Source organism: Macaca nemestrina, chromosome 1, assembly GCF_043159975.1.
Source record: "Macaca nemestrina isolate mMacNem1 chromosome 1, mMacNem.hap1, whole genome shotgun sequence".
Classification (NCBI taxonomy): domain Eukaryota; kingdom Metazoa; phylum Chordata; class Mammalia; order Primates; family Cercopithecidae; genus Macaca; species Macaca nemestrina.
In genome coordinates this window covers 104188619-104206746 of record NC_092125.1, presented here as the reverse complement: position 1 = coordinate 104206746, position 18128 = coordinate 104188619, and the positions used below count along the sequence as shown (strand labels likewise).

General features: G+C 43.9%; 1 protein-coding gene across 3 annotated transcripts in view; it reads right to left on the bottom strand.

Moving 5' to 3' along the window:
- The window catches only part of LOC105498260 (ASH1 like histone lysine methyltransferase), a 232084-nt gene that overhangs the window by 211339 nt on the left and 2617 nt on the right, over positions 1-18128 (bottom strand). The window contains exon 2 of one of the 3 annotated variants that reach the window (XM_071083894.1): positions 13208-13292. The exons of the other annotated variants lie outside the window; for them this stretch is intronic. The gene's annotated coding sequence lies outside the window, so the exon portion shown is untranslated. The remainder of the gene's footprint in view (positions 1-13207; positions 13293-18128) is intronic. 3 annotated transcript variants of the gene reach the window in all.

Sequence of the window (18128 nt, the reverse complement as noted above, 5' to 3'; positions counted from 1 at the left end):
TAAGGTATGGTAAATGGGAAGTAGTGGCCACCATCATTTTAGAAAGTAATATTTATACTATCCATTATAAACCTTTACATTTTACATACTCTTTGACTCCAAAAGTAATCCTACTTTTGAGACTCACAGAAAAATAAAAGTACCAATAAAAAGATTTACTATAGCCGGGTGCGGTGGCTCACACCTGTAATCCCAGCACTTTGAGAGGCCGAGGCGGGCGGATCACGAGGTCAGGAGATCGAGACCATCCTGGCTAACACGATGAAACCTCATCTCTACTAAATATACAAAAAATTAGCCGGGCGAGGTGGCGGGCACCCATAGTCCCAGCTACTTGGAAGGCTGAGGCAGGAGAATGGCGTGAACCCAGGAGGCAGAGCTTGCAGTGAGCCAAGAGCGCGCCATGGCACTCCAGCCTGGACGACACAGCAAGACTCCATCTCAAAAAAAAAAAAAAGATTTATTATAGTTTTCCTTCATATTGACCAAAAAATATTTTTTACACACACACACACACACACACAAAATACATGTCTACTATTTCTAAGTTAAAAGCAAGCATGGCCGGGCGCGGTGGCTCAAGCCTGTAATCCCAGCACTTTGGGAGGCTGAGACGGGTGGATCACAAGGTCAGGAGATCGAGACCATCCTGGCTAACACGGTGAAACCCCGTCTCTACTAAAAAAATACAAAAACTAGCCGGGCGAGGTGGCAGGCGCCTGTAGTCCCAGCTACTCGGGAGGCTAACGCAGGAGAATGGCGTAAACCTAGGAGGCGGAGCTTGCAGTGAGCTGAGATCTGGCCACTGCACTCCAGCCTGGGTGACAGAGCAAGACTCCGTCTCAAAAAAAAAAAAAAAGTAAGCATGATCTCATATTTGGAAAGAGTAGTAAAAAACCTATATACAGAAAAAATTATGAATGATTACATACCAAATTGATAGTGCTAGTCTTTTAAGGGAGAAAGGTTTGGAAAGAAAAAAATTATATATATACATATATATTCCTATTACAGAATTTGCATTAGTTTTACAATAAAACAAAAATCCATTAAAAACTTATTTTTTAGCCAGGCGCAGTGGCTCAAGCCTGTAATCCCAGCACTTTGGTAGGCCGAGACGGGCGGATCACGAGGTCAGGAGATAGAGACCATTCTGGTTAACACGGTGAAACCCCATCTCTACTAAAAAATACAAAAAAAACTAGCCGGGCGAGGTGGCGGGCGCCTGTAGTCCCAGCTACTCGGGAGGCTGAGGCAGGTGAATGGCGGGAACCCAGGAGGCGGAGCTTGCAGTGAGCTGAGATCCGGCCACTGCACTCCAGCCTGGGTGACAGAGCCAGACTCCGTCTCAAAAAAAAAAAAAAAAAAAAAAAAAAAAAAACTTATTTTTTAAAAAAGATCTGAGGCCAGGTGCAGTAGCTCACGCCTGTAACCCCAGCACTTTGGGAGGCCGAGGCAGGTGGATTACTTAAGATCAGGAGTTTGAGACTACTCTGGCCAACATGGTGAAACCCCATCTCCATTAAAAATATAAAAAATAGGCTGGATGCAGTGGCTCATGACTGTAATCCCAGCATTTTGGGAGGCCAAGGCAGGCAGATCACTGGATGTCAGGAGTTCGAGACCAGCCTGGCCAATGTGGTGAAATCCCATCTCTACTAAAAATACAAAAAACTAGCCAGGCGTGGTGGCATGTGCCTGTAATTCCAGCTACTCAGGAGCTGAGGCAGGAGAATCGCTTGAGCCTGGGAGACGGAGGCTGCAGTGAGCTGAGATGCCACCACTGCACTACAGCTTGAGCAATAAAATGAGATTCCATGACCAAAAAAAAAAAAATTAGCCAAGTGTGGTGGGCCCAGCGCATCTGTGGTCCCAGATACTTGGTAGGCTGAGGAAGGAGAATCACTTGAACTCAAGAGGCAGAGGTTGCAGTGAGCCAGTATCATGCCACGGCACTGCAGCCTGGGCAACAAAGCAAGACTCTGTTTCAAACAAAAAAAAAAAAAAAAGAAATTATTGCATTACCATAATAGTAAAGGGGAAAGGGAGGTGAACAGGTGACACTGAGTAAAGATTTGCTTACATCATCATCTAACCACTAGCATTCCTTATATGAGTTTATTTCCTTTTTTTTTTTGAGACGGAGTCTTGCTCTGCCGCCCAGGCTGGAGTGCAGTGGCCAGATCTCAGCTCACTGCAAGCTCCGCCTCCCGGGTTCACGCCATTCTCCTGCCTCAGCCTCCCGAGTAGCTGGGACTACAGGCGCCCGCCACCTCGCCCGGCTAGTTTTTTGTATTTTTAGTAGAGACAGGGTTTCACTGTGTTAGCCAGGATGGTCTCGATCTCCTGACCTCGTGATCCAAAGTGCTGGGATTACAGGCGTGAGCCACCGCGCCTGGCTAGTTCCATTTTTAAGAGCACTCTGGGCTGCGCACACTGGCTCACACCTGTAATACCAGCACTTTGGGAGGCTGAGGCAGGGGGATCACGACATCAAGAGATCTATACCAAACTGGCCAACATGGTGAAACCCATCTCTACTAAAAATACAAAAATTAGCTGGGCATGGTGGCACACACCTGTAGTCCCAGCTACTCGGGAGGCTGAGGCAGGAGAATCACTTGAACTCGGAAGGCAGAGGTTGCAGTGAGCCTCTGCAAAAAAACAAACAAACAAAAACAAACAAAAAACCCTCTGGTAAAGAACAGGTAAATAATCCAACTGTCATTCCATAATTTTCATAATTAAGACACTTATGTAACAAAGAACACTGGCCTACAATCCAAAGTGCCAGTGAACCCCTTACGTTCACATTTTATGTGCATATATACACTTTCTGGGAAAGACTACAAAGGTTTCATCACATTCTTTTTTTTTTTTTTTTTGATACAGAGTCTTGCTCTGTCACCAGGCTAGAGTGTAGTGGCGTGGTATCAGCTCATTGCAACCTCTGCCTCCCGAGTTCAAGCAATTCTCCTGCCTCAGCCTCCCAAGTAGCTGGGACTATAGGCGTGTGCTACCATGTCCAGCTAATTTTTGTATTTTTAGGAGAGACAGGGTTTTATCATGTTGGCCAGGATGGTTTAGATCTCTTGACCTCATGATCCGCCCGCCTCGGCCTCCCAAAGTGCTGGGATTATGTTTCATCATATTCTTAATGAGGCCCATGACTACTTACCACCACTACCATTAAAAAAAAAAAAAAGTTAAAATTCTCTGAAGACACATGCACATGTGTTTCTGTTTACTGCAGCACTATTTACAATAGCGAAGACATGGAACCAACTCCACACACCCATCAATGATAGACTGGATAAAGAAAATATGGCACATATACACCATAGAATACTATGTAGCCATAAAAAGGAATGAGATCGGCTGGGTGCGGTACACTTTGGGAGGCTGAGATGGGCGGATCACCTGAGGTCAGGAGTTCGAGACCAGCCTGGCCAACATGTAGAAACCCTATCTCGACTAAAAACACAAAATTAGCCAGGCGTGGTAGCACATGACCGTAATCCCAGCTACTCGGGAAGCTGAGGCAGGAGAATCGCTTGAACCCGAGAAGCAGAGGATGCGCTGAGCTGAGATCATGACATTGCACCCCAGCCTGGGCAACAAGAGTGAAAGTCTCACAAAAAAAAAAAAAAAGGGGCCGGGCACGGTGGCTCAAGCCTGTAATCCCAGCACTTTGGGAGGCCAAGACGGGCGGATCACTAGGTCAGGAGATCGAGACCATCCTGGCAAACACGGTGAAACCCCGTCTCTACTAAAAAATACAAAAAACTAGCCGGGCGAGGCGGCGGGCGCCTGTAGTCCCAGCTACTCGGGAGGCTGAGGTAGGAGAATGGCGTAAACCCGGGGGGCGGAGCTTGCAGTGAGCTGAGATCCGGCCACTGCACTCCAGCCCGGGCGACAGAGCCAGACTCCGTCTCAAAAAAAAAAAAAAAAAAAAAAGGCCAGGCGCAGTGGCTCATGCCTGTAATCCTAGCACTTTCGGAGGCTGAGGCAGGTGGATCACAAGGTCAGGATATCGAGACCATCCTGGCTAACATGGTGAAACCCAGCCTCTATTAAAAATACAAAACAATTAGCCAGGCGTGGTGGCAGGTGCCTGTAGTCCCAGCCAGTCAGGAGGCTGAGGCAGGAGAATGGCAAACCTGGAAGGTGGAGCTTGCAGTGAGCCGAGATAGCACCACTGCACTCCAGCCTGGGTGACAGAGCGAGACTCGGTCTCAAAACAAACAAACAAACAAAAAGGAATGAGATCATGTCCTTTGCAGGGACATGGATGAAGCTGGCAGCAAACTAACACAGGAGCAGAAAAACAAACACCGCATGTTCTCACTCATAAGTGGGAGTTGAACAATGAGAACACATGAACATAGGGAGGGGAACATACCGGGGCCAGTCAGGGGTTTGGGGGGCAAGGGGAGGGAGAACATTAGGACAAGTAACTAAAGCATGTGGAGCTTAAAACCTAGATGATGAGCCAGGTGCAGTGGCTCACGCCTTTAATTCCAGCACTCTGGGAGGCCAAGGTGGGTGGATCACATGAGGTCAGGAGTTCAATACCAGACTGACCAACACGGTGAAACCCTGTCTCTACTAAAAATACAAAAATTAGTTGGGCGTGTTGGTGCATGCCTGTACTCCTAGCTTACTCGGGAGGCTGAGGCAGGAGAATCGCTTGAACCCGGGAGGTGGGGGTTGCAGTGAGCCAAGAATGCACCACTGTACTCCAGGCTAGGCGACAGAGCCAGACTCCGTATCAAAAAAAAAAAAAAAGGAAAGAGATAAAAAACAGACATTCGGTCACCAACCATTTCACATTTGTCTCTACATCTTGACTAGTTAGTACTTGTAAGAGTTTCTTAGCCAAGAAGGTATTAGTCCTAAAATTATCAAAAGATTCTCTTTTTTTTTTTTTTTGAGACAGAGTCTCACTCTGTGGCCCAGGCTGGAGTGCAGTGGCGCGATCTCGGCTCACTGCAAGCTCCGCCTCCCGGGTTCATGCCATTCTCCTGCCTCAGCCTCCCGAGCAGCTGGGACTAACAGGCGCCCGCCACCTCGCCCGGCTAGTTTTTTGTATTTTTTAGTAGAGACGGGGTTTCACTGGGTTAGCCAGGATGGTCTCGATCTCCTGACCTCGTGATCCGCCCGTCTCGGCCTCCCAAAGTGCTGAGATTACAGGCTTGAGCCACCGCGCCCGGCCTCAAAAGACTCTCTTTTAGTCCTGGTATTCTAGATACATTTCTCCCGGTATCAAAAATATTTATCCAGCAACTCAGTCTAAGAACTTCATCTTTTCTCTATCTACACTCACTCTCTGGGTAATTTCATCAAGTTCTTTGGCTCTAAATAGCATCACTACACTACACTGCTCAGTTCCTAAGTTTATATTTGCCCTGACCTCAAGACTTGTACACCCAACTGCCTATTCAATATTTTAACTTTAAACAGTAGAAATCTCAAAGCCTGTACGGTCAGCCCTTTGTATCCATGAGTTTCACATCCAAGGATTCAACCAACCACGGATCAAAAATATTCCAGGGGCAGGGGTGGGAGAAAAGGATAATTGTGTCTGCACTGAACGTATATACTTTTTTATGTCATTAGTCTCTAAGCAACACAGTATATTTATATAGCATTTACATTGTATTAGGTATTACAATTAATCTAGAGATGATTTAGAGTATACAAACAGGGAGGTCGAGATGAACCAGGGCAATAAAGCATGACTCTATCTCTACAAAAACCAAAAACATTAGCCAAATATGGTGTCGTGAGCCTGTAATCCCACCAACGCGGGAAGCTGTTAGGAAAATAGCTTTACCTGAGGAGTTTGAGGATGCAGTGAGCTATGACCATGCTACTGCACTCTAGCCTGGATGACACAGAGACCCTGTCTCAAAAAAAAAAAAAAACTTTCTGGCCAGACGCAGTGGCTCACGCCTGTAATCCCAACACTTTGGGAGTAGAAGGCAAGTGGATCACCTGAGGTCAGGAGTTCAAGATCAGCCTGGGCAACATAGTGAAACCCCATCTCTACTAAAAATACAAAAATTAGCCAGATGTGGTGGCACACGCCTGTAATCCCCGCTACTTGGGAGGCTGAGGTACGAGAATCACTTGAACCCAGAAAGCGAAGGTTGCAGTGAGCCCAGACCACGCCACTGCAACTCCAGCCTGTGTGACAGAGCAAGACTGTCTCAAAACAAAAAAAAAAAATTTTTTTGTAAGTATACAAGAGGATACACATAGGTTATATCCAAGTAGTATACCACTTTATATAAGGGACTGGTGCATCCACAGATTTTGGTATCCTCAGGGGAACCAATCTCTCACAGATACCAAGGGATGACTGTATATCCAAACCAAATTCCTAATTTCTGTACTCCTTACAATTTGCTTTTCCCACAGTGTGCCTCATCAAACAAAAAAGCATCCAACTGCTCAGGCCATCACTGAAGTCATCCTTGACTCCTCTTTTACTCTGATCCCACATCCAAGCCATCAGCAAGTTATTATCTCCACTACCTTCAAAATACACCTCAAATCCACCTACCAATACACTCAACACCACAATCAGCTGTTGTCTCAACTATCATGATAGCCTCTCTTTTTTTTTTTGAGACAGAGTCTCGCTCTTGCCCAGGCTGGAGTGCTGTGGCGCAATCTCGGCTCACTGCAATCTCCACCTCCCGAGTTCAAGCAATTCTCCTGCCTCAGCCTCCTGAGTAGCTGGGATTACAGGCGTGTGCCACCACGTCCAGCTAATTTTTGTTTTTTACACCATGTTGGTCAGGCTGGTCTCAAAACTCCTGACCCTGTGATCCACCCACCTCGGCCTCCCAAAGTGCTGGGATTAGAGGTGTGAGACACCATGCCCAGCCCATGATAGCCTTTTAACTGGTCAACCTGGTTGCATCATTTGTCTTTCAAAGTGTATATACTAGATCAAGATATTTCCCTGCTTCCAATCAAACTTAAAATACAAAACTAGATACCTATCAAGTCTTTAAGTCCCTATGTTATCCGGTCCCTGGCTACCTCTTCTATCTCCTATCATTATTCCCCTCTTTATTTACTGTTTTAGCCCTTTTCTATTCCTTGAACACACCAACGGGTACTCCTGTCTCAGGACTTCTGCTCATGCCCCAGATGGTTGCATTGGGTCCTTCATATAATTCAGGTATCTCCTCAAATATTAGTGCCTCAGAGGACTTCCCTAACTACCCAACATCCCTTACCTTGTTTGTACTTCCTTTACCATATCTATCATCAAAATGCTATGACATATTTCCCATTTATTTAATCTATTGTCTCTTACTCAAAAGGAAGCACTATGAAAGCAACAACTTTTATCTGTTTCATTCACTGTTGTATACTCTGGGTTTAACACAGTACTTGACATAAAGATCCAGATGAGATCTCATCTTGTTGCCCAGGCGAGAGTGCAGTGGTGCAATCACGGCTGACTGCAACCTCGACCTTCTGGGCTCAAGAGATCCTACTACCTCAGCCTCCCAAGTAGCTGGGACTACAGGTATGTATCACAATGCCTGGCTAATTTTTTAAGTTTTTCTGTAGAGACATGGTCTCACTATGTTGCCCAGGTGGTCTAGAACTCCTGGGCTCAAGCAATCCCCCCCACCTCAGCCTCCCAAAGTCCTGGGATTATAAGGGAGAGACACCATGCCCAGCCTTTATTTATTTGACTCTTTTTTTGTTTTTCAATTTTTTCCTGCAACATTTTATTTGATTCTTAACAGAAGATTTAATCCACTGATATCTCAAAGGACTAACTATCCAATGGAATGCCTGGATAAAACATAGGCATGCAGTATCTTTTCCTCAGGGGGAAGAAATTTTTGTCACAGAACTGATTTGCTTTAGCAGAAAAATAATCATACACCAGAAATTTCTTCAGGAATCTTGAATCTGTCTTAAGAATCTTGCAGCCAGCCGGGCGCGGTGGCTCACGCCTGTAATCCCAGCACTTTGGGAGGCCGAGGCAGGTGGATCATGAGGTCAGGAGATCGAAACCATCCTGGCTAACACTGTGAAACCCCGTCTCTACTAAAAATAAAAAAAATTAGCTGAGCGTGGTGGCGGGCACCTGTAGTCCCAGCTACTCGGGAGGCTGAGGCAGGAGAATGGCGTGAACCCAGGAGGCGGAGCTTGCAGTGAGCCGAGACAGCGCCACTGCACTCCAGCCTGGGCGACAGAGCAACACTCTGTCTCAAAAAAACAAAACACAACAAACAAACAAACAAAAATCTTGCAGCCAGGAGTAGTGGCTCACGCCTGTAATCCCAGCACTTTGGGAGGCTGAGACAGGTGGATCACAAGGTCAGGAGTTTGAGACCGGCCTGGCCAACATGGTGAAACCCCATCTCTACTAAAGATTAAAAAAAAAAAAAAAAAATTAGCCGAGCGTGGTGGCGGGCGCCTGTAATCCCAGTGACTTGGGAGGCTGAAGGAGGAGAATAATTTGAACCCGGGAGGCAGAAGTTGCAGTGAGCCGAGATCACGCCATTGCACTCCAGCCTGGGCAAAAGGGTGAGACTCCGTCTCAAAACAAAAAAAAAAAGAAAAAGAGAAAGAATCTTGCTTGAACAACATGTAATATACTGGTTAACAGTGTATCAGTACTAAAAGATCTTATATATTGAAAAATGAAAATGCCCAAATTATTAAGTCCTAAGATAGCAAAGCAGGGATCTTGTTTTGTCCATCACTGTATCCCAGTACCTAGAATAGTGCCTGGCACATAGTAAGTACTAAATAAATATATGGAGGCTGGGCACAATGGCTCATGCCTGTAATCTTTGGGAGGCCGAAGCAGGAGGATTACCTGAGGTCAGGAGTTCAAGACCAGCCTTGCCAACATGGTGAAACCCCGTCTACTAAAAATACAGAAATTTGCCCAGCGTGGTGGCACACACCTGTAATCCCAGCTACTCGGGAGGCTTAGGCAGGAGAATTGTTTGAGCCCAGGAGAAGGAGGCTGCAGTGAGCCGAGATCGCGAAACTGCACTCCAGCCTGGCCAACAAGAGCAAGACTCTGTCTCAAAAAAAAAAAAAAAAAAGAAAAGAAAAGAAAAAGAAGTATTGATAGAAACTACAACAGGGTGGCAGCATGCGCCGGTGGTCCCAGCTACTCAGGAGGCTGAAACAGGAGAATGGCGTGAACCCAGAAGGCAGAGCTTGCAGTGAGCCGAGATCACGCCACTGCACTCCAGCATGGACAACAGAACAAGACCCTGACTCAAAAAAAAAAGCCAAAAGCCAAACACAAAAACCTAGGCTGAAATGAAGTGGGAAAATACAAAATCAGAATTCACATGTGAGAAAAGAAAGATAAACAGTATGCTAAAAATTGAAAATGGAAAAAATATGTATACAAATAAGGACATCGCTTATATACACTACAAAAGTGTATTTTACATATTCTTACCTATTGGGGAGGTAATTTGCTTTGCTATATTCTTTTTTGGAAATGAAGAAAAGAAATAACTAAAATAATAAGATACGCTTTATTTGCTTGCTGCATGGCACACACTGTGCTAAGCACATTATACATATTATCTCGTAGAATCCTCCAACTCTATGCTATAAATATTATCATTACAATATCACCATATTTTACAGTCAAGGAGACCAAAGACTGTAAGTATTTTGCTCAAGATTACAGTCAATAAGTTAGCAAAACTCAGATCTGAGCCTAATCAATCTGATTTCAGAGTCCATGATCTTAATCACTATTTGGGATTTTCAACAAATTGAGGGGAAATATACCAATATAGAGGCTGAGAGATTCATTCATTATTAAGACAACTAATTATACATTTTTAGATCTGGCCAGATACTTATTATAATCAAGGCCTGATTAACTAGAATGCTGAGTGGGTTACATTCTAGTAAAAATTTTCTGAGAAACTAAAATATAACCAAATATTTTATTGATGTTAATCTTTGGTCTAAGAAAAGTATGTGAACATATTTCCATCTTCATTTGATAGAAGATCTCTAATTACAAAGGCCAACCTTACATAGCACTGAAGACACAGGAAATCATAAGAGAACGGGTTGAAAATTTACCAATCCAAATTACAGTGCACTCATCCTGCTGTGTCATGTTTTCATATGTTTGTAGATGATCTCCCTCTACCTAGAATGCCCTCTCTAAGTCTGAATGTCTCACACTTATCCTTTAAAACCTGGCTCTTCCCACTTGTAGGAAATCACCCTAACCTTCCCTTTCTCACCACAGATTTAATAACTTCTCCACCTTGGACAAAAATATTACATAGTATGCATCGTAGTGTGTTTGTTAACATAGGCATATGTATTACATAGTTTTACTGTAATATGTTTGTTAATATGTTCCTCCTATTAGAATTTTTTTTTCTTTTGATAGGAAATCTCGCTCTATCACCCAGGCAAGAGTGCAGTGGCAAGATCTCGGCTCACTGCAACCTCTGCCACCCAGGTTCAAGCAATTCTACTGCCACAGCCTCCTAAGTAGCTGGGACTACAGACGTGTGCCACCACACCTGGCTAATTTTTATATTTTTAGTAGAGATCGCGTTTCACCATGTTGGCCAAGCTGGTCTCGAACTCCTGACCTTGTGATCTGCCCACCTCAGCCTCCTCAAGTGTGAGCCACTGCACCCGGCCCGAGTTTTTTGGTTTTTTTTTTTTCTTTTTTTTTTTTTTAAGACGGAGTCTCACTTTGTTACCCAGGATGGAATGCAATGGCGTGATCTTGGCTCACTGCAAAACGTCTCCCGGGTTCATGCCATTCTCCCGCCTCAGCCTCCCAACTAGCTGGGACTACAGGTGCCCACCACCGCGCCCAGAAAATTTTTTTGTATTTTTTAGTAGAGATGGGGTTTCACCATGTTAGCCAGGATGGTCTCGATCTCCTGACCTTGTGATCCGCCCACCCTGGCCTCCCAAAGTGCTGGGATTACAGGCGTGAGCCACCGCATCCGGCAAATTTTTTTTTCTTTAGAGACAGGGTCTCACTGTCACACAGGCTGGAGTACAGTGGTGCGATTACAGTTTACTGCAGCCTTAATCTCCCAGGCTCAAGTGGTTCTCTCACCTCAGCCTCCCAAGTAGCTGGGACCACACTTGGCAAAAATTTTTTTTTTAATTTATGTATTTATTTTTTGTTTTGGAGATGGAATTTCACTCTTGTTGCCCAGGCTGGAGTGCAATGGCACAATCTCGGCTCACTGAAACCTCTGCCTCTTGAGTTCAAGTGATTCTCCTGCCTCAGCCTTCCGAGCAGCTGGGATTAAAGGCATGTGCCCCCATGCCCAGCTAACTCTGTATTTTTAGTAGAGACGGGATTTCTCCATGTTGGTCAGGCTGGTCTCAAACACCCAACCTCAGGTGATCCACCTGTCTCGGCCTCCCAAAGCGCTGGGATTACAGGTGTGAGCCACCAAGCCCAGCCCGAACTTTTAATTTTTTTAGTAACCAGGTCTCCCTATGTTGCCTAGGCTGGTCTTAAACTCCTGGGCTCAAGCAATCCTCCTGCCTTGGCCTCCCACAGAGCTAGGATTACATCTGAGATTTAAAAAAAAAAAAACTGTATGTCTTTTCCCTACATCTAAGCACAGAAATGGGTATAGTGGAAGCACTGGAAAAATGTTAGTCAGTGGAAGGAGGAATGAATGAATACAAAACAAACAAATGAATGGCTTGTTAAAGTAAATTAAACTCAGCCAGGTGCAGTGGCTCACACCTATAATCGCAGCACTTTGGGAGGCTGAGGTGGGCGGATCACCTGAAGGTCAAGAGTTAGAGATCAGCCTGGCCAACATGGTGAAATCCCATCTCTACTAAAAACACAAAAATTAGGCAGGCGGGGTGGCATGCACCGGTAGTCCCAGCTACTCAGGAGGCTGTGAAACAGGAGAATCACTTGAACCCAGGAGGCAGAGGTTGTAGTGAGCTGAGATCATGCCACTACACTTCAGCTTTGGGGACAGAGTGAGACACTGTCTCAAAAAAAAAAAAAAAGAAAAAGGAATTAAGAGTCTGACCTACAGTTATTTGACTTTCTTCCTCTTAAACACACAGGCCGGTGCCGTGGCTCACGCCTCTAATGCCAGCAGCAGTTTGGGAGGCCGATGCGGGCGGATCACTTGAGGTCAAGAGTTCAAGATCAGCCTAGTCAACATGGTGAAACCCCGTCTCTACTAAAAATACAAAAGTTCGTTGGGCACGGTGGCTTCCACCTGTAGTCCCAGCTACTCAGGAGGCTGAGGCAGGAGAATCACTTAAACCAAGGAGGCAGAGGTTGCAGTGAGCCGAGATAGTGCCACTGCACTCCAGGTCTGGGTGACAGAGCGAGACTCTATCCCAAAAAAAAAAAAAAAAAAAAAAAAACTTAAATAAAATTAACTTAAATCTCTAACTCATTGTGGTTTAAAAAATGACTGCTCTTTTTCATTTGATCTTTTTCATCTAAACTTTAACTTCCAAACATGTGCTGTCATTTAGTTAGATGAAATCTCTACTTATGTGATATATGTATCCTCCAGTCTTTGAAGACCTTTATACTGTAATAATGTTTACCCAGTAATCATTAAACATGATTGATTCATGACCCCCACCCCCAAAATTTTCTCAAATGACAGCATTATCAGTGTCTTCTTTCAAAGACAATTTTTTAAATTCTCTCCATTCAACTCTCCTAAGTTTTTATCAGCAAATATTTAAACTCTGGAGTTTTTAATTTCAGAGTGCTGAATTTAAGAAACGTTGAGGAATGTGTCCTCCACTTTTAAAAAAATGTTATTTATACCAAGAAACCATGATATAGCTACCTTATAATCTAATACACTGTCTTCCTACAGTCTTAGGGCAAATAAAACTGAATGAGAAGAGTCAGATATGTTATCAAGTGTGGAAAAGAGATTGAACAAAATGTATAATCAGAAGATTAAGTCAAAGATTCATGACTTATTTACTGTGGGACTATAAGATATAACAAAAATGATGAAACTTTCACTACTGATGAAACTCACATGCATCTGAGTTATAACTATCAATCTTTTGCGGTAGGAAAGAATATATTTCTAAATTCTACTGTATTAGCAACCACTTAAAATCGTTACAGTCTCATTCATCTTCATAACTTAATTGTAAATGTACTTCCTTTTTCTATAATGTTTGTACTCACCGTGATAACCACACTGTGACATGGTTCACATTTCAGTATGCAACATATGCAATGGTATGGACTTTCAAATGTCCACAGAGAATGCCTACAATTAGAATTTCAAAGTTTAAAACAACGTGCATTTCATTCTCTTCAATAGCAAGTTGATTTTATCCCAATTTCAGCTACTGTTCAACATCACCAGGGCCATTTGATTTCTCTGTGATGACTGGATCCCACTGGAAAACCTAGGGACTAAGGCCAGGCACGATGGCTCATGCCTGTAATCCCAGCACTTTGGGAGGCCAAGGCGAGCAGGTCACCAGGTAAGGAGTTCGAGACCACCCTGGCCAACACAGTGAAATCCCGACTCTACTAAAAATACAAAAACTAGCCGGGCGTGGTGGTGCACGCCTGTAGAAGAGAGACTGAAGCAGAAGAATCACTTGAACCCAGGAGGTGGAGGTTGCAGTGAGCCAAGATCGTACCACTGTACTTCAGCCTGGGCAACAGAGCGAGACTCTGTCTCAAAAAAAAAAAAAAAAAAAGAAAAGAGAAAAATGAAAATCTAGGAACTAAAAATAGAAAACATTTTTTAGCATCTTGTTGCTATGACTAAAAAATTGTTAAGAAACCCTTTATTTCTCTCTTGTACATTTGAAAAAAGCTGATAAGCTATTCTGAATAACATAGGAACTGTTCTAAATGTTCAACGCAAACATCGAAAGCAATGATGTGAACTATTTACCTCATTTCTTCTTAACTGGCAAAGGGAATTCCCTATTGATAAGTAATATGAATTAGAAGTAGATGGTGTGAGTAGTTTAGTTCCAACTATGATCAGATACTTTAAAAGTTAATATAAACCTAACCACGAAGAAGTAATTCCTCACTTAACAATGAAAAGAATGTAAACACTTAAGTATTTATGGATGAAATTACATAATAACTGGAAGATTTGCTTTAAAATAAGCAAGAAGGGAGGCAGGGACGGGGCTGGTAGATGTGGAAACAGTGTGGTAACTGTGTTGATAACTGTTGAAGCTGGATGTTGAGTACATGAAGGCTCATTATGCTATTCTCTTTATTTATATATATGTTTGCAATTTGCCACATTAAAGAAATAAAAAGCTGACCGGCCACAAAATGTGGCTCACATTTCTCAGCATTTTTGGAGGCCAAGGTGGGAGGACCACGTGAGCCCAAGAGTTCAAGACCATCCTGGGCAATATAGTAAGACTCCACCTGTACATAAAATTTAAAAATTAACCAGATGCGGTGGCATACACCTGTGGTCCCAAACACTGGAGTGGCTAAAGCAGGAGGATCATCTGAGCCTGGGAATTCCAGTATAGTCTGGGCAACACAGCCAGACCCCAGCTCTAAAAAATTAGAAATAAATATATATATATATATATATATATATATATATTTTTTTTTTTTTTTGAAGACAGAGTCTCACTCTGTCGCCCAGACTGGAGTGCAGTGGCGCGATCTCAGCTCACTGCAACCTCTGCTTCCCAGGTTCAACTGATTCTTCTGCCTCAGCCTCCCGAGTAGCTGGGACTACAGGCACAAGTCACCCATGCCTAATTTTTTATATTTTTAGTAGAGACGCGGTTTCACCATGTTAGCCAGGATGGTCTCGAACTCCTGACCTCATGATCCGCCCACCTCGACCTTCCAAAGTGCTGGGATTACAGGTGTGAGCCATGCGCCTGGCCAAAATATTTTTAAATGAACAAAATTGCCCAGGTGTGGTGGCTCATGCCTGTAATTCCAGCAATTTGGGAGTTTGAAGAGGGAGGACTGCTGAAGTTCGAGACCAGTGGGGGCAACACAGTGAGACTCCATCTCTACAAAAAAATTAAAAATTAGCCAGGTGTAGTGGCATGTGCCTATAATCCCAGTTACTTGGGACAACGGAAGGACTGCCTGAGCCCAAGAGGTAGAGCACACCATAAGTTATGCTCGTACCACGGGGACTCTAGCTCGGGTGACACAGTAAGACCCTGTTTCAAAAAAAAATCTTTTTTAGTTAGATGGAAAAAAGTATACAACCTTGGCATCAACTTGTGTCTGAGGGCAAATGACTAAAGACTATGAAAAGCAAATATAATACTACAATGAAAATTTCATAGATTTCCAAACATGAGAACTTAGATATTAGTGAATAAAATACAACTCTGAAACAGCAATAAGATTATTGGTTAAATTTCTGTCATCACTAGAAGTCTTTTTTTTTTTTTTTTTTTTTTTGAGACAGAGTCTCGCTCTGTCACCCAGGTTGGAGTGCAGTGGAACAATCTTCGCTCACTGCAAGCTCTGCCTCCCGGGTTCACATCATTCTCCTGCCTCAGCCTCCTGAGAAGCTGGGACTACAGGCACCCACCACCACGCTCGGCTAATTTTTTTTTTTTTTTTTTGTATTTTTAGTAGAGACGAGGTTTGTGTTAGCCAAGATGGTCTCAATCTCCTGACCTCGTGATCCACCCACCTCAGCCTCCCAAAGTGCTGGGATTATAGGCCACCACGCTCGGCCTAGAAGTCATTATTTTATTTATTTTTTATTTTTTATTTATTTTTTTTTTTTGAGACGGAGTCTCGCTGTGTCGCCCAGGCTGGAGTACAGTGGCCGGATCTCAGCTCACTGCAAGCCCCACCTCCCGGGTTTACGCCATTCTCCTGCCTCAGCCTCCCGAGTAGCTGGGACTACAGGCGCCCGCCACCTCGCCCGGCTAGTTTTTTGTATTTTTTAGTAGAGACGGGGTTTCACCATTAGCCAGGATGGTCTCGATCTCCTGACCTCGTGATCCGCCCGTCTCGGCCTCCCAAAGTGCTGGGATTACAGGCTTGAGCCACCGCGCCCGGCAGAAGTCATTATTTTAAAATTAATTTTGATAAATATCACATTCTGCCAATTACAGGCCTGATGAGGCAGGCACTAAAAAAGCAATTTGTAAAACATGAAAGACTGTTATCAACTATGATGACAAGTAATAAGAAAATCTAGCCTCTTCGTATGAAAAAATATAAATGAAAAAACACTACTAAAACTAATTTTAAGGAAAATGATAACAGAAACTAGCAGCAACAAAACAAAAATGAACTAGTTGCATTTCCACCTCTTGTGGCACCCAGGTTTAAAATACTACATGCTGCTGAAAAGTCTGGCCTAAGCAGATCTCACAACAGATTATAGTGATGCTGTATACCACCTTTAAAAGACTCGGATCAATACACATAACTTAAATAGCAATACAAAGTTATTTTAAATGGAGACCACCACCACCACAATCTCACACACAGTAAGACTTCTCCACTGTGTGCTTCCACATTATCTTGGGCAGAAATGAAGGTGGCCAATTCAATATTAATAAAGCATGGAGGAAGACTCAGAATAAAGGCTTAAGTGGAATTGCTAATACTGTAAAGACACAGTACCTAGCAAGTTGTTAAGAAGTGATGTGCCAGGCGCGGTGGTTCACACCTGTAATCCCAAGCACTTTGGGAGGCCGAGGTGGGTGGATTACCAGAGGTCAGGAGTTTGAGACCAGCCTGACCAACATGGCAAAACCCCATCTCTACTAAAAATACAAAAAAAAAAAATAGCCGGGCATGGTGGCACACGCCTGTAATCCCAGCTATTGGGGAGGCTGAGGCAGGAGAATCACTTGAACCCAGGAGGCGGAGGTTACAGCGAGCCGAGATCACGCTGTTGCACTCTAGCCTGGGAGACAAGAGCGAAACTCCGTCTCAAAAAATAAAAATAAAAAAAGTGATGTGCAGTATTCTATTTCAGAATACAACTCAAGAGTAGAACATGAAAATCCTTTCCCTTTTTTTAAATAGACAGTGTTTCACACTATTGCCCAGGCTGGAGTGCAGTAGCACCACCATGGCTCACAGCAGCTTCCAACTCCTGGGTCAAGTAATTCCCCCGTCTCAGCCTCCAGAGTACCTAGGACTACAGGCATTCATGCTAATTTTTTAACTTTCTGTAGAAATGGGGTATTCCTGTGTTGCCCAGGCTGGTATCAAATGCCTGGGCACAAGTGATCCTCCTGGCTCAGCCTCCCAAAGCACTGGGATTATAGGGATAAGCCACTATGCCAGGCCCCAGGCCCCCTTTTTCTTTTTTTCTTTTTTCTTTTTTTTTTTTTGAGACAGAGTCACTCTGTCGACTCACTGCAACCTCCACCTCAGGGATTCAAGAGATCCTCCTGCCTCGGCATCCCAACTAGCTGGGACTACCGGCACATGCCATCACACCTGGCTAATTTTTGTACTTTTAGTAGAGACAGGGTTTTGCCATGTTAGCCAGGCTGGTCTCGAACTCCTGACCTCAGGTGATCCATCCTCTTCAGCATCCCAAAGTATTACAGGTGAAAGCCACCATGCCCAGAGACATAAAAACTTTTTTACATAAACGTACTGTAGAAATACATCCAAAAACAAGGTAAGGAATATAAATGTTTGCCTTCTTTTTAAACCAATAGTTCCTTTATACAAAAACACCAGAGGAGGCCGGGCGCAGTGGCTCACCCCTTTAATCCCTGCACTTTTGGAGGCCGAGGCGGGTGATTCACCTGAGGTCAGGAGTTCCAGACCAGCCTGACCAACATGGAGAAACCCCATCTCTACTTAAAATACAAAATTAGCAGGGCGTGGTGGCACATGCCTGTAATCCCAGCTACTCGGGAGGCTGAGGCAAGAGAGTCACTTGAACCTAGGAGGCAGAGGCTGCAGTGAGCTGAGAGAGCACCATTGCACTCCAGCCTGTCAACAAGAACAAAACTCCATCTCAAAAAAAAAAAAACACCAGATGATACAAAACGTATTTTTTTAAAGTACAAAGTTGTATACAGAGTGTAAACACTTAATGCTTATTCAAAGAGTAAGTAGTGGCAAAAATTATTTGCAATTGGGTAACAAAATTTCA